This window comes from Lampetra planeri, chromosome 53, assembly GCF_965212315.1.
Source record: "Lampetra planeri chromosome 53, kcLamPlan1.2.h2, whole genome shotgun sequence".
NCBI lineage: Eukaryota > Metazoa > Chordata > Hyperoartia > Petromyzontiformes > Petromyzontidae > Lampetra > Lampetra planeri.
The window spans coordinates 6,080,722-6,095,395 of record NC_136159.1 but is presented as its reverse complement, the minus strand read 5'-3'; the positions used below and the strand labels follow the sequence as shown (position 1 = coordinate 6,095,395).

Below are 14,674 nucleotides of genomic sequence, written 5' to 3'. Positions count from 1 at the left end.
TATTTCGATTCGGACCATATATATTAATTGTCTTGAGCTTACATGTCCAAGAGCTCCAACTTGGCTTTCATTTAGGACTACAAACGTATCTAATACAGGTCGGCAATTGTGATTTTAATGATATTGTTCGAGAAGGGATAGATGGAATAATTCAATGTTAGCTCCGTAACAGTGGAAAATACGCCTAAATGTAATGCAGGTCTGGAAGGGCTGGCTTTTTTATTACGGTACGTATTGCTTCCACTAGAAATAACCGAAAATCGGTGTACAGTATTCGAGGTTTGGCTCGCCTCTAAAATAGGCACAGTTCAGAGGCTGATTGTTGACCTCACTCAACAATATATCTCGCGGCAAGGAGTTGAGGCTAAAGTTTGGTCAACTCCCCTCTCGAGTCTCCACGCCCCGAATTTTGCGACCCCCCTCACCCATCGCCCTCCCTCCCCATCGGTAAAATCGGCGCGCCTCGAGGAGTACGACGCTAAAGCCCATAAAGAGCGAAACAATATACTGTATAACTCTACTGGCGAAAAAAACCCCCCCAAACTAAATGGTTAATTTTCATTGGGGGGGTATAATTTCCGTCGTCACTCGAGGGTAAATGAGACTGTGGTAGGAACGGAATAAACTAAACTTTTTAATTGTATTTTAGCAGGTAAGGCCCAATGAGCTGTGTGACTCTTTCTCAGAAGCGACTGGGCTATCACGAATGATAGGTCAACGGAAGTGGCCGATCATCATCACCATCATCACGTGGACATTTATATCAGCAGCCAAATAGTCTAAACGCGTGATGTTGATTCTAAATGTGGAGGGGGGGAAAAAAAACGGAGGACCCGCAGAAAAATCCACGCGACCACGGGGAGAGAGACACGCAAACTCTAAATATACAGCAGCAGGCGTCAGGGTCTGAATAGAACCAACGACCTCCTGCATACCAGGCAAGGTAGTCAACATCTCGAATAGATAGATGGAGAGAAGTCCACGAACTGTAAATAGAAATATTCATCCTGCTCTCTTACATTGTTTCTGAAATAGGCAAATTGCCTGAAACGTCAAATATATTTGGTTTCACCTGTTTTACAAAACATATTTTCACAGTATTTTATGTAGTGTCTACACGTACGTGTGTGTTGCGTGATACGTGTGTGATGTGTTTACAAAGCAGTGTTGTCTCAGATTTGGGTATCTCGTGATTGCTGATACATTAACATATTTGCTTTATTTTTTATATGATATAAATAATTCCTTACTAAATATACACATAACGAGGCACGTTTGAAAGCTATGCTCGTATATTTTTTTGGGTTGTGGAGTAGTGTGGTGGCGGTGGTTAGCGCATTTATGAACCGGGCAACCAAAGTTTAATTCCAGACCACGGCTGAACCAACCTTAAGGGCCTCCCCCAAACCAATACCAACCCACACTTGACCAGCGTGGTGAAGTATGGTCTAACAACCCCCCCCCCCTTCATGACATCCAGCAGTATAGATTGCCAAAGAGACTGTACAATAATTACTTTAACTATGTTGTACAATATAATTAGTCGAGTTCTCTATCTATGATGATGAAGATGAATGTTTCATGATGCCGTTTGTAAATTGAACGATATAAGCCTCGAAAGCGTGTTCCACTTGGGGTGGGTTTTCATCAGCATTGCGTGGCCGGTTACACCATGAATTCTACGCAGTACAGACCCTGTTCGACTTTATATATATACACATCTGTACGTAAACAGTATCAAATTGTGTGCACTCGATTTGTGGTGCGCGTTGTGAGTTGCGTGGCACGCGGAACATCACAACGTAAGAGTTTTCAATTTCGATTTAAAGCTTTCGTGACTGCGGGGATTCATCTTCTTGGTTCTTTCGGTAAAGTCACGTAGAAGGGAAATAATAAAATAATAAAAATAAAACATAATAAAATAATTCTCACGACGTTTCGGCCACAACGCAAGCAGCCGTCCTCAGGTGAAGAACCTGACGACGTTTCGGCCACAACGCAAGCAGCCGTCCTCAGGTGAAGAACCTGAGGACGGCTGCTTGCGTTGTGGCCGAAACGTCGTGAGAATTATTTTGTCATGTTTTATTTTTATTATTTTATTATTTCCCTTCTACGTGACTTTACCGAAAGAACCAAGAAGAGGAGGTTTCAATTTGTGTAACCGTGTGGCGAGATGGCGAAGGGGGACCGGGATTGAGTCTCGATTGCAAAAAGAGGTGATTGACCCCTGGGGGTATTCGTCTGACAGTAGGGGGCGATTATTGTTGCTGCTCTCCGTGTGTGAACACACACATGTGGGGAGCGGTGGCGTAGTGGTGAGCGCGCTGCGCTACGAATCCCGCTCACGGCCGATACCACGTGACGATTTTTTAAACCGCGCCGTGGGCCTACCCCTAGGTCGACTCGGACTCAAATGAGTACCTGGTGAGGTGTGTAAGCATCGCCACTCGGGGGGTGGGGAGACAAAGACGGTCGAGCGTGGTGTTGTTCCACCCTTCCCTTCGTGTAGCGTTCCGGCCTTCATAGGGTGCTACTTTTTAGCGGCCCTTGCCCCAACAGTCTGTTAAGGCTACACGGGGCGAGGAGGCGGCTTTTAAAACGTGGGATTGCACACCACAGGAATAACCAGGGCGGGCCGCTGAACAGAAATTAAAAGACGGAAACCGCGAACCATTCTGTGATCTCGTTGCTAGCTACCAACCCATCGTGCACTAGGCCACCAACACACCATCACCCGTCAGAGCATCACCGAGTCTCGAGAGAGAGAGTCGAGAGAAAGGCCTGAGCCACATTGGATTGCATGGGCCAATTCAAGTGCTTGTAAGAATAATGGTGACGACGGTGTAGACACACTTTAAGCAAGTGCTTAAAATAAAATAAAAGCCACTAAATTCAATCGACAGTTAGCCGACACGGTTACGGGCGGGGTCGTTGACCATACTTCACCGCGCTGGTCCAGTGCCGGTTTGGTTTGGGGGGAAAAGGTGAAGATTTTGATGGAGAAGGGAGCGCGGGGAGGCATTTCTGATGCAGCTATCACTCGACACTGATGTTAGCCGTGACCTGGATTCGAACTCGGGTGGCCAGGTAAATGGTGTGCTCTAATCTGAAGTGCCTGTAATTAATTATCGTTTGTTTGTGCCGTACGCCAGAGTAAAATCTGCAACGTAAATTGAACGCACATGTAACACGTGGGTAAAGACCCGGGTTAGTGAATAACTGACTCACTAGCTTGTGCGATTCTAGTTAGATGCTCTAGAAGGGGTTGGAAATATGCGAGTGGTTTACGGATATTCTGCCGCGGTTCCATAAAGGCGAGACATCCGAGCGGAGTGATGTAAAATTATAACGAAGGATTAGACTGCAGAGCGCGTTATCTTCATTATAATGATACGTTCCATTCCATAGGGGGGCTAGACGGTTACTTTATTTTAGCAAACTATAATCATGCTCTAGAAGGGAACGAGAGCCGATATTTGGTTCACACATTCGAGTCTATATTCTTACAACAACATACAAAATAAACAATATTCACATTCGAGACCCGTTATGATTGAAGAGGCGGAGAGACCTTTACAAACAAGTTTTAACGTTTAAAACATGTTCCTCAAGTTTGCATTCATGCTTTTCGACGGCCGCTTATCCCAGTCGGCGATTATCATGATTATTTTCTCGTAATTAAAAGTTTACTTTGGGGTGTTTATCGAACGAGTGTGACGATGGAGTCTTTAGAAAGCAATCAATGCCCCCCCCTCCTCCCCCCGATGTTGATTCTTTTCGTGTCTCATCGAAGCGGGGACACACACACACAACAACAACTCACGAAGGGCGCCATTTCTGGGTGGCACCGTGTGTAACCGCGTGCATTAACACCTTGAACTTTGAGTACAACCGCTGTAAAATTATTAAATATCGTGACCGTCCGAGTCACAGAAGTCAAAGTTCATATCATGATTTGGGGGTAGCGGGAGGGGGTGCGTGGCTGGGTAGGGGGGGGGGGAGTTGACTCAACCCATCATCGCCGAAGGGCCGCTAAACTCGTAATACGTTGCTAGAAAGTCGTCAGCGGTTTGTCCTGTACTGGACACGACTGGCTCCCGTCGTGCCAACGTGGAATTCCCGCCCAGCGAGTTGCGTAGCATCGCCGGCAAAAGCTCGTTCCCGTTGCTCGTTTGAGATTGATGATCTATCCACCGCTGGATGAAGAAGACTTTTTGTTTGTTACCCGTCGAACGATCCAGTTGTTCTCCTCCACGCGAGCCGCTTCCCGTCTCCTCCATCCGCGGGGTTGGAGGCGTTCTCTCGGGTTCGGGTTTTTAGTTTTTTCGCTCCATTCTTTGGCTGCCGATCCGTGCTTGCTCTCGACCAGCCGTCACCAATCACCACCCGACCCTGCCGTGACTTGGCCCTGAGCACCCTCAAGTCCACTCACCGATGGTCCTCAGCTCTGCGGTATCTCTCTCTCTCTCTCCATAAGCCTTGTGGGGATTTGACGATGTAATAATTTTACGTTTATGCCGTACGCCAGAGTGATATCTGCAACGCAAATTGAACGCGCATTTAGCGCGTAGTTAAAGTCGCCGGTTAGTGAATAACTAACTCAGTTTAACACGTAGGCTTTCGCGAACAATATTATTCATAATCAACGTTTTGGGTTTAGATCGCGTTATTTATAAATGTGTCGTAACCCTCCACCACCCGACACGGCCAATCAGCAAAAAAGTGTCACGTTGACAAAAGACAAATAGTTCACTGCTTTAGCCCACCGGTGTGTTAAAGCGTGAAACCACAACATTTACAATTTGAGTAGCACGACGTTTCGCTGGTAATTGCATCCAGCATCATCGGGCAATTCGCCAGAATGGTGAGGCTCTGCTGTGTCTCCCGTTCTTATATAGAACAGCAGCAGGGTGACGTCATCATTAACTCATTAATTAACTAACTCGCTGACGCATGCGATTCCAGTTACCGTAGATGCTCTAGAACGGGTTGGAACTATGGGAGTGCAGATTGTGGATATTATCTTTTGATTCTCATAAAGGCGAGATATCCGAGCCGGAGCGATGTAAAATTATCACGACGTTCTAGAAGGGTTCGAATGCTGAGCGAGTAATGTTCATGATCTTTATGATGATGATGCGTTCCTTTCCTAAGCCACGTGTCCCCCCCCCCTCGTAAGAGAACGGTGATCACACTGCTATCAAATGTCGATGTATCGGCACGGGGCTGGTGTGACGTTGTCTGCGGCATGTACACGCGCGCGCGCATGCGTGTGTGTGTGTGTCCTTAATGCTTACATAAAGCACGTGTTGTTGTATAGTTGTGTCTTTTATATATATACGCGCTCCGAACATCGGGGCGACCTGAGTTAGATTCCCGCACACGGCCGCCAACACCGGTGGCGATTATCTCTGAACTGGTTTCTGGGCCTATACCGAGATCCACTCGGCCTCAAATGAGTGACCTGGTTCGATGTGTAAACATCGCAACTCGGGAGACAAAGGCGGCCGGCTGTGGTTACTGCCCCAACGCCGTTCCGACCCTTCATAGGCGCTCGCTAACAGCACTTGCCCCAGCCGTCTGTGTAGGCTACACGGGGGATCTTTACCTTTTGTGTTTAACTGAGACTGAACAAGTGATAGCCTTTCTTATTCCCGATCGTTGTTACAAAAACAATATTTTATTTTTTCTCTCTTATAACTCGTTTATTGAAGAATAACTAACGGTGCAAACCTTTTATCTCACAAACACGACGCCTGGGTGTGCTCTTGAAACTCACTGGCACACGTGACATGTGTGTCTATCCGTGTTTGTGTGTGTACGTGTATATAAACATCGCCGCTAGGGGAGACAAAGGCGGCCGGGCGTGGTGCTGGCCACCCCACCCCCCCCCCCCTCGTGTGCCGTGATGGCCTTCATAGGCGCTCGCTAACAGCACTTGCCCCAACAGTCTGTTATTTAGGCTATAAGGGGGATCTTTGTCTTTGTTCAAGCATATCCGTGTGTCTTCGTGACTCTACGTCTGCCCTTGTGTCTGTGTACACGAGTGTCTGTGCGTGTGGAAACGTCTTTGCGTGTCTACGCGTGCGGGTCCGTGCATGCGCGTGGGGCAAGTGCTGTTAAAAGGCTACACGGGGGATCTTTGCCTTTGTTAACCTTCATAGGCGCTCGCCAACAGCACTTGCCCTCGACAGTTTGTTAAAGCTATACGGGGGATCTTTGTCTTTTGTTGTTGTTGTTTGAGTCGACACGTCTAGAACACGTGTCCGTGTGTGTGTGTGTGTACGCCTATGCGCGTGTGTCTCACGCGTTAATAGGTGCTCGCTAATCGCACCTGCCCCCAATGTAGCGTGTAAGGCTGCACGGGGAGAATCTTTGCGTGTTGACGGCCTCGTTGCGATGAGACGTCGAGACATTATCGAACACGAGACACGGGACACGTCAAAAAGATCTCGCACACACAAAGACAAAGCCCCACCTCCCCCCGGTATAGCCTGCAGTTGGGAGCCAAGTGCTGTTAGCAAGCGCCTATCGAAAGGGCCGTCACAGCGCACGTGGAGGGATGGTGCGCCGGCCATCACGTACACTCGACCGCCTTTGTCTCTCCAGCGCTGACGTTTGCAAACCGCGCCAGGGCCACTCGCTGATTGCACGTGGACTCGATCTCTGGCGGGATCCCCCCGAAACCGGTTCTGACGTCACCGACCGCCCCGATGTTAGCCGTGAGCGGGTGTCGAACCTGTGTCCGTGGTGTTGTACAGAGAGCGGTGCCATGCACCAGAGCTGCTGTCGAATAATTTACATCACTTGAGCCCGTGCCCCCCCCCCACACACGCGCACACGCGCACACACGCACACACGCACGCACGCACACACACGCGCGCGTCTCCCCAAAACCCAAGAAGTCCACCCTCATGTGTCCATGAGAAACCCATCCAACCCCCCCATCTTTAATCTATTAAAGTATTCCAACCTGGATAATCCCGTGGAGGTGCGCGTCCCTGGCGGATGTCCTTTGTGGGGAGCGAGGCGGTCTCAGCGGTCAGCGCTCTACGCCGCGCTACGAACCCGGGACCACCCGGGTTCGATTCCCGCTCACGGATCAACACCGGTGACGATTCATCGGAAACGGTCCTGGGCCTCCGCTTAGGATGGACCCAGCCTCAAATGTGGGGTGCGCAAAACATCGCCACCACGGCCGGGCGTGGTGCTGGCCACCCCCCACACACCCCCACCCCCCTCGTGTGCCGTGCCGGCCTTCATAGGTGATCGCTAACAGCACTTGCCCCTACAGTTTGTTGAAGGTTACACGGGGGGGGGGGGGGTCGTTGGTGTCCTTTGACACGTACACCCTGCCGCCTTTGTCTCACCAGAGCTAATGCTTTACACGACGCATCGAGGCACAGATGATCAACAGCACACACACACACACAAGGCCTTAAAACCCCCGTGGTGTTGATACTCATCATCATCGACAGCAAGCACGAGCACCAGCCTTCATTCGCAATGACGTCGCAGCAGCGCTCGTGCCAGGCTAGGTGCGCTTTGAACTTGCAGACACAAAGGCGATGATCCCCCGTATAGCCTGAACAGATTCGTTCGAGCAAATGGTGTTAGCGAGCACCTATCAAGGTCGACACGGCACAAGATGGGGTTGGTTATCCAGCACCACGCCGGACCATGCAGACACCACACACAGACAAACAGAAAGACAGACACACACACAGACAGATGATCCCCCATATAGCCTTAACAGAATGTTGGAGCAAGTGGTGTTAGCGAGCACCTATGAAGGCCGACACGGTACACGATGGGAATGGTTATCCAGCACCACGCCGGACCATGCAGACACCACACACACAGACAAACAGAAAGACAGACTCCACAAACAGAAAGACAGACACACACAGACAAACAGAAAGACAGACACGCACAAAGACAAACAGAAGGACAGACACGCACACAGACAAACAGAAAGACAGACACGCACACAGACAAACAGAAAGACAGACACGCACACAGACAAACAGAAAGACAGACACGCACACAGACAAACAGACACGCACACAGACAAACAGAAAGACAGACACGCACACAGACAAACAGAAAGACAGACACGCACACAGACAAACAGAAAGACAGACACGCACACAGACAAACAAAAAGACAAACACACACAGACAAACAGAAAGACAGACACGCACACATACAAACAGAAAGACAGACACGCACAAAGACAAACAGAAAGATAGACACGCACACAGACAGACAGAAAGACAGACACGCACACAGACAAACAGACACGCACACAGACAGACAATCGCACTCGTACACCTCCCTCCCTCTAAGTCATCCAGTCACCACAAGGATCCATCCGTCTCTCCATCATTCGCCCACTCTCCTCCCTCCTCCTCCTCCTTGCCCCCCCCCCCCATCCGCCTCCTCCTCCTCCTCTCCCCCCTCCCTCGCTCTCATTTGAACTTGATGTTTGTGCCGGATTTGCATGGCGGACGGAGGATCTCGCGTCGGGCCAGGCCAGGCGAGGTCGGGACTGGTCGTTTTGCGCGCTACCATCATGTTCAACGTTACACTTAAAGAGTACGGATATCGCTACTGCTGCTGCTGCTACTACTGTTGCTGCTGCTACTGCTAATATCGCTGCATATTCCCTTGCAGGCTTAGCGCTCGGAACGGCTAAATGCTTGCCGCTATTATCGTAGTGGAGACGGGGGGGATGGTTATTTATTTAATTGCACGTACGTGCGATCATGTGCTGACGAACGCGTGCGCGTCGGACTATTGTGTGGCCATGTGCGCATGCACTGTGTGTGTGCGCGCGCGCGCGCGTGTGTGTTGTGTGTGCGCGTGTGCATGTGTACACGCGCGCGCGTATACACACACACATAACGCACGCGTAATTAGGTGATAATACTGTCCGCATATTTGTGCAGTGAGACACAAACATGCCGTAATGATGATACCGACGAGGATGATGATGATGCCGATGATGATTTGCCGCTATTGCTGCTGCTGTGTTTGATGATGGTGCCGCCGCCGATGATGATGGTGATGATGATGGTGCCGATGATGATGATGGTGCCGATGTAAATATTCCGGCCTGGTCAACAACCACTCAGCGAGGAATTGAGAGCGCATTCTGTGGTGATGAGTGTTTTTTGTTATAATATATTCGAGGCCTCGATCCTCACAGATGCCAAAAGCCCCCCACCCCTTCACCCCCCACCCTTCACCCCCCACCCCTCCCCCCACCCCTAAGCCCCCCCCCCCGAGAGGCGGTAAGTATGAACATCATCAGCTGTTGTGTGCGCGGATCCCATCCCGTGGGTGTGCCGCTGTTATTCGCGCGCCGTGGCGGTGTGTGTTTGTGTTGGTGGTTGTGGTGGTGGTGTTGGTGGTGGTGGGGTTGTTGGTGGTGGTGTTGGTTGTTGTGGTGTTGGTGGTGGTGTTGGTGGTGGTGTTGGTGGTGGTTGTGGGGTTGGTGGTGTTGGTGGTTGTGGTGTTGGAGGTTGTGGTGTTGGAGGTTGTGGTGTTGGAGGTTGTGGTGGTGTTGGTGGTGGTGTTGGTGGTGGTGTTGTTGGTGGTGTTGGTGGTTGTGGTGTTGGTGGTGGTTGTGGTGGTGGTGTTGGTGGTTGTGGTGTTGTTGGTGGTGGTGGTGTTGGTGTTGTTGTTGGTGGTGGTGGTGGTGGTGGTGATGTTGGTGGTGGTGGTGGTGATGTTGGTGTTGTTGGTGTTGTTGGTGATGTTGGTGGTGGTGGTGTTGGTGGTGTTGGTGGTGGTGGTGTTGGTGGTGTTGGTGGTGTTGGTGTTGTTGGTGGTGGTGTTGGTGGTGTAGGTGGTGTTGGTGGTGTTGGTGGTGTAGGTGGTGTAGGTGATGGTGGTGGCGTTAGTGTTGTTGGTGGTATAGTTGGTGGTGGTGGTGGTTGTGGTGGTGTTGGTGATGTTGGTGGTGTTGGTGATGTTGGTGGTGGTGGATGTGGTGGTGGTGTTGGTAGTGGTTGTGGTGGTGTTGTTGGTGGTGGTGTTGGCCGTGTAGGTGGTGGTGGTGTAGGTGGTGGTGGCGTTGGTGTTGTTGGTGGTGTAGTTGTGGTGGTGTGTTGGTGGTGGTTGTGGTGTTGGTTGTGGTAGTGTTGGTGGTGTTGGTGGTGGTGTTGGTGTTGGTGGTGGCTATAGAGATGTTGATGATGGAGCTGCTGCTCCGTGCCGAGTCGTGTAAGGTGGTGGTGGTGGTGGTGCGTTGTTGTTGTTGCTGCTTTGTTTGTCTGGGTGCTATAAGATGATGTACAACGTGATGGAAGTGAACGGAGTAATGCGATGTTGTGCTGCGTTGGTTATGCGTGATACAGTGTGGTTCTGGGTGCTAAACTGTGTGTCCTTGGTGGTACAGAGCGCTACACCGAGACGGGGATGAGTGTACTGTGCGTACTACACCATGTGCTTGCTGGGTGGTGCAATGCTGGTTGGCATTGGTTGGTCCTGGGTGGCGAGGTGGTGTCCAGGTTGCTGTGTAGAGTGGCACAATGTTCTTCCTGCTACGTGTTGTGATCTCCACTGGGCGGCACGATGTTGGCACGGTTGGCTGCGTACGGTGCGAAAGAAGTTCAACATACAGACACGACCTCGTCTCAAAGGTCTTTCCAATGTGGCCCAGGACGGTGGTTGTTTATCGGGCAGTACAACAATGCTGTTCTGGGTGACGTTGGCTGGTGCATGTGGTGCTGTAATGTTGTTCTGGGTGCTATGGGTTGGTTGGTCCAAATGGCAGCGTTGTTGTTGTTACCTGCGTGTTCTGTATGCCGATTGTCACAAGGCGTGTGCCTTGCTAGGCGCTGTGTGTAGTTCAGCCTACGTAACGACGACGTCTCTGCGTGTCCTGTTGCGGGGTCTGGGTTGACCTCTCTGGGCGCTGTGTACGAGTTGCTGACTGCGGTGTTCTCTATGGGCCCTGTGGTTTTACGATATTTGTGTTGCACCATGCTACGCCGAGTGCTCTGTATGACGCAAGGCCTTAATTATAATATATTGGGGGGGGGGGGGAGACACATCCCCCCCCCCCCCCAATATTCAAATATGCTCAATGTCCCCACCAATATATTGCTATAAATTTTTTTTAAAAAGTCATAATAATTGCTATGCTATGTAACTAAAAACAACAATTTGCTAAGCCTTCGCCACAATATCTGGACTTGTCTTCATATAAATCAATGCATAGATTGATGTTTATATGATTATGGTTGTACTTTAGTAATCGCTAATCTCAATCATTACATACAATGAAACAAGAAATGGTAAAAAAAATTAAAAACAGAGCAATGTAATACAATACACTATTAGACATTATTGTAAAAAAATAAATTAAAAGTCCAACCCACGTGTTGGTGAATTTTTCAATATTTTAGGCAGGAAATTAGTTTTCAAATTTAAATATTTCCCTGGGTTGGGACCCCCAGACCCCCTGGAATATTTGGTCCCCCCCCAATGTTGACTCCATGGCTACGGCCTTGGTATGACGGATCATGCCCCTTGCTAGGCGCTGTGTGTACTTGACTCTACGTACTGTACTCTGATTCTGTTCTTGTACACTGGGGGTGATATGGTGGTTATTATACCTTGCTAGGTGCTGTGTATAAGTGTCTGGTGATGTATTGTGAGCGTTGCTAGGCACTGTGCATTGTGCTCTGTTGTGTATGGTGTTATGTAGGGTCTTGTGTGTTTCTGAATTTTGTTTCTCTGTACTTTATTCCGTATGCTGAGTGTCGTGTGTTATGGGCACTGTGCCTTGCTGGATGCTGAGCATTCATTGTAATGTGTAAGATGCTCTGCCTTGTTGGTCACGTGTCTTTCTGAACAGTTCTAGATTTGAGGTTTTCGTGACTGCAAGGATCCATACTCTTTGGTTCTTTCGGTAAAGTCACGTAGGTAACAAATAAAAATAAACATAAAAAATAGAAATAAATGAGTTTTATTTATTTATTTATTCCATTATTTTTCATTTTTATTTTTTACCTACGTGACTTTACCGAAAGATCCAAAGAGTATTTCTGAATAGTGTTGTCCCTGTGTGTTCTGTATGCAGCAGGGTGTTACGTGTTACGGTCACTCTGAACTGTGCTAGGTACTGTGCACAATACTGGGCATTTTGTGTAACCGGCCCTGTGTAATTTCTGTATGCTGTGTATGCTGTGCTCATGTGGCAGGCGTGCCTTTGGGTCTGTAGAGTGCGGTCTACGAATGACACGACGTGCGGCGAACCGGTATAGACGTGCGCGACGTTGTTGATGTTGTTGTTGTTGCTGTTGTGTGTCGTTGCGTGTTCTCTATTGTGTTGTGTTCTCTAAGTGTCCTGTTTTGTTGTGGCTCTTGTACTTTGCGAGGTGCTGCGTACAAATCACGTGACTTCCGTGAGTGCCCGCCCCTCCCACTCTGAGCACCTCCCCTCGCCCCGCCCCCTATGAGAACACACACAGCTGCGTGCAGCAGCGTCGAGACCCTGAGGCAGGCTCTCCTTACTCCCTCTCCTAGTCTCCACTGGCACTGTGCTACCGTTCCTCCACTCCTTCTTTAAACTCTTCCTCCCATTCCCCACTTCTTCCCCCCCTCTTCCGTTCCTTTCTCGTTCATTACATCCTCCGTGGCTCGACTCTCCTCCCCGTGGTGGTGTCGCCACGGGCTCCAACAGCGGTTTGCGAGCGAGTCCAAACACATTCTTGCTGCGGAGGGAGCTGGTAGGAACGTTGGGTTGCTTTGTCAATGGCCAGGGTCAACGGCGGCGTGGTGTATTCCGCAAATATTGCCTGACTGTGAGAGCGGGCACAAGCCGGCGTGAGTAGGTTAAACGTTGAGTTTTATAAGGGCACCACGGGGTGACCAGCCCCTCCTCTCCCCACCCAGCCCCTCGCCACCCTCCCCTCCCCACCCAGCCCCACCCTCCCCACCCAGCCCCTCCCTGCACGACGGACGGACGGACACAATAATCCCCTGTGGGCTGGTGTAACCAAGAGGTTCCTACCACTATAAGCACTGAGGTGTCATGTGCCTTGCTAAGCGCTGTGTAATAACCACAACGTGGGTGGTATGAAACTCTTTCATAATACCTTGTGGGTGTATGTGTGATTCTGAACGCCGTGTAAACTACGTATTGTGTACGTAGACAATTGCGTCACGGGCATTGTGCCTTGCTAGGCGCTGTATGTGATGCTCGCTGTGTGCCGCTGCGCTTCCGTGTGCTGCTTACGCCGATTTCGTGTCCGTTGTAAAACATTTTGCGTGTGCTCCAGTGTGCTATGGAGTAGGGTCGTTGCCCGAAACGTCGCCCAGTTATGTTTACGTTGTAAGGCGGTGTTATTGTCGGTTGTGTTGATATAGTTCTTGATGAGAATATGTGTTCCGTACACTTGCCACCTGTGCCTTGCCAGGTGCCGTGTGTTCATTCACTCGCCGCGGTTATATATGGGATACGCACGGTATTGTGCCTCTGTGTGTCTTGTCACGGCTATTGGGGCCTTGCTAGGCGCTGTGCCCCCGCTGTGACGTCGCCCTGTGGTTTACGGCCTGCAAGATGTAGGGGGCATCTTTAACTTTCACTCTGAGTGGAGCGGAATCGTCAGAATCTGTATTTACGCTGGAGGAATCCGAAGAGCTGTAAAGCTCTTCATCACAGATCTCCAGTAGGGGCGGGTCAGAACGTGACAGCAGCAAACAGTAAAAAAAATACGAGAGTGCAAAGTATAGGAAAGATAAATAAATTATTTTTAAAAAATACAAATAAAACTGAACTAGATATATATTTTTATCTTATCAAGTAAACCCCACTGACGGACCTGTTCTCCACCTGAAGACGGCTGCTTGCGTTGTGGCCGAAACGTCGTGAGAATTATTTTATTATGTTTTATTTTTATTATTTTATTACTTCCCTTCTACGTGACTTTACCAAAAGAACCAAGAAGATGAATCCCTGCAGTCACGAAAGCTTTAAATCGAAATTTTATTATGTTTTATTTTTATTATTTTATTACTTCCCTTCTACGTGACTTTACCGAAAGAACCAAGAAGATGAATCCCTGCAGTCACGAAAGCTTTACATCGAAATCCCACTGATGTATTAACTTCTTTTTCAGAAGCAACCTGGCCATCACAAACGATAGCTCAACAAAGTAGATTATCGCGTGAAAATTAATAGCAGCAAAATAATCTACATACACGTTTCTAAATGTGTCGTAGTATTGCTACAGTTCACACCGCAGGAATAACCAGGGCAGCCGCTGGATTCGAACCGTGAATCTTGGTAAAAAGCTCGCAAATGCGCTACCGCTAGGCCCCGCAGCCTTGCTGAGTGCTGTGTTATTATTGGTACCGCTGTATTGTTGCTTCTATGTCGCGGTGTGTTCTATATCCTCAAGAGTTGTCCTGTGGTTTGCTGTGCCTTGCTAGGCGCTATGTTCAGTTAAGTCAACGTATTGCTGTGTTTCTGTGCATCCTGCAACCTGTGTAATCTGTTGTGGATACTGTGTCTTGCTTGGGTGCTGTGTCTAGCACTGGATGCTTTGTGTGGTCTTGTTTATTTGGTATGCTGTGTATTATACCTAATGGTGTAACTATGCCTTGCTAGGTGCTATGTATCTTGCTAAATTATTAATGTCTTTGCATTTTTACGTTA

The 14,674-nt window shown here is 49.3% G+C and overlaps 1 long non-coding RNA gene across 3 annotated transcripts in view; it reads left to right on the top strand.

The window, feature by feature from the left end:
- LOC144734895 (uncharacterized) overlaps nt 1–14,674 on the top strand; it is a 142,028-nt gene that overhangs the window by 9,413 nt on the left and 117,941 nt on the right. For 2 of the 3 annotated variants that reach the window (XR_013588560.1, XR_013588563.1), the window contains exon 1: nt 8,465–8,544. The exons of the other annotated variant lie outside the window; for it this stretch is intronic. This is a non-coding gene — a long non-coding RNA (uncharacterized LOC144734895). Of the gene's footprint in view, nt 1–8,464; nt 8,545–14,674 lie in introns of those variants that run through there. 3 annotated transcript variants of the gene reach the window in all.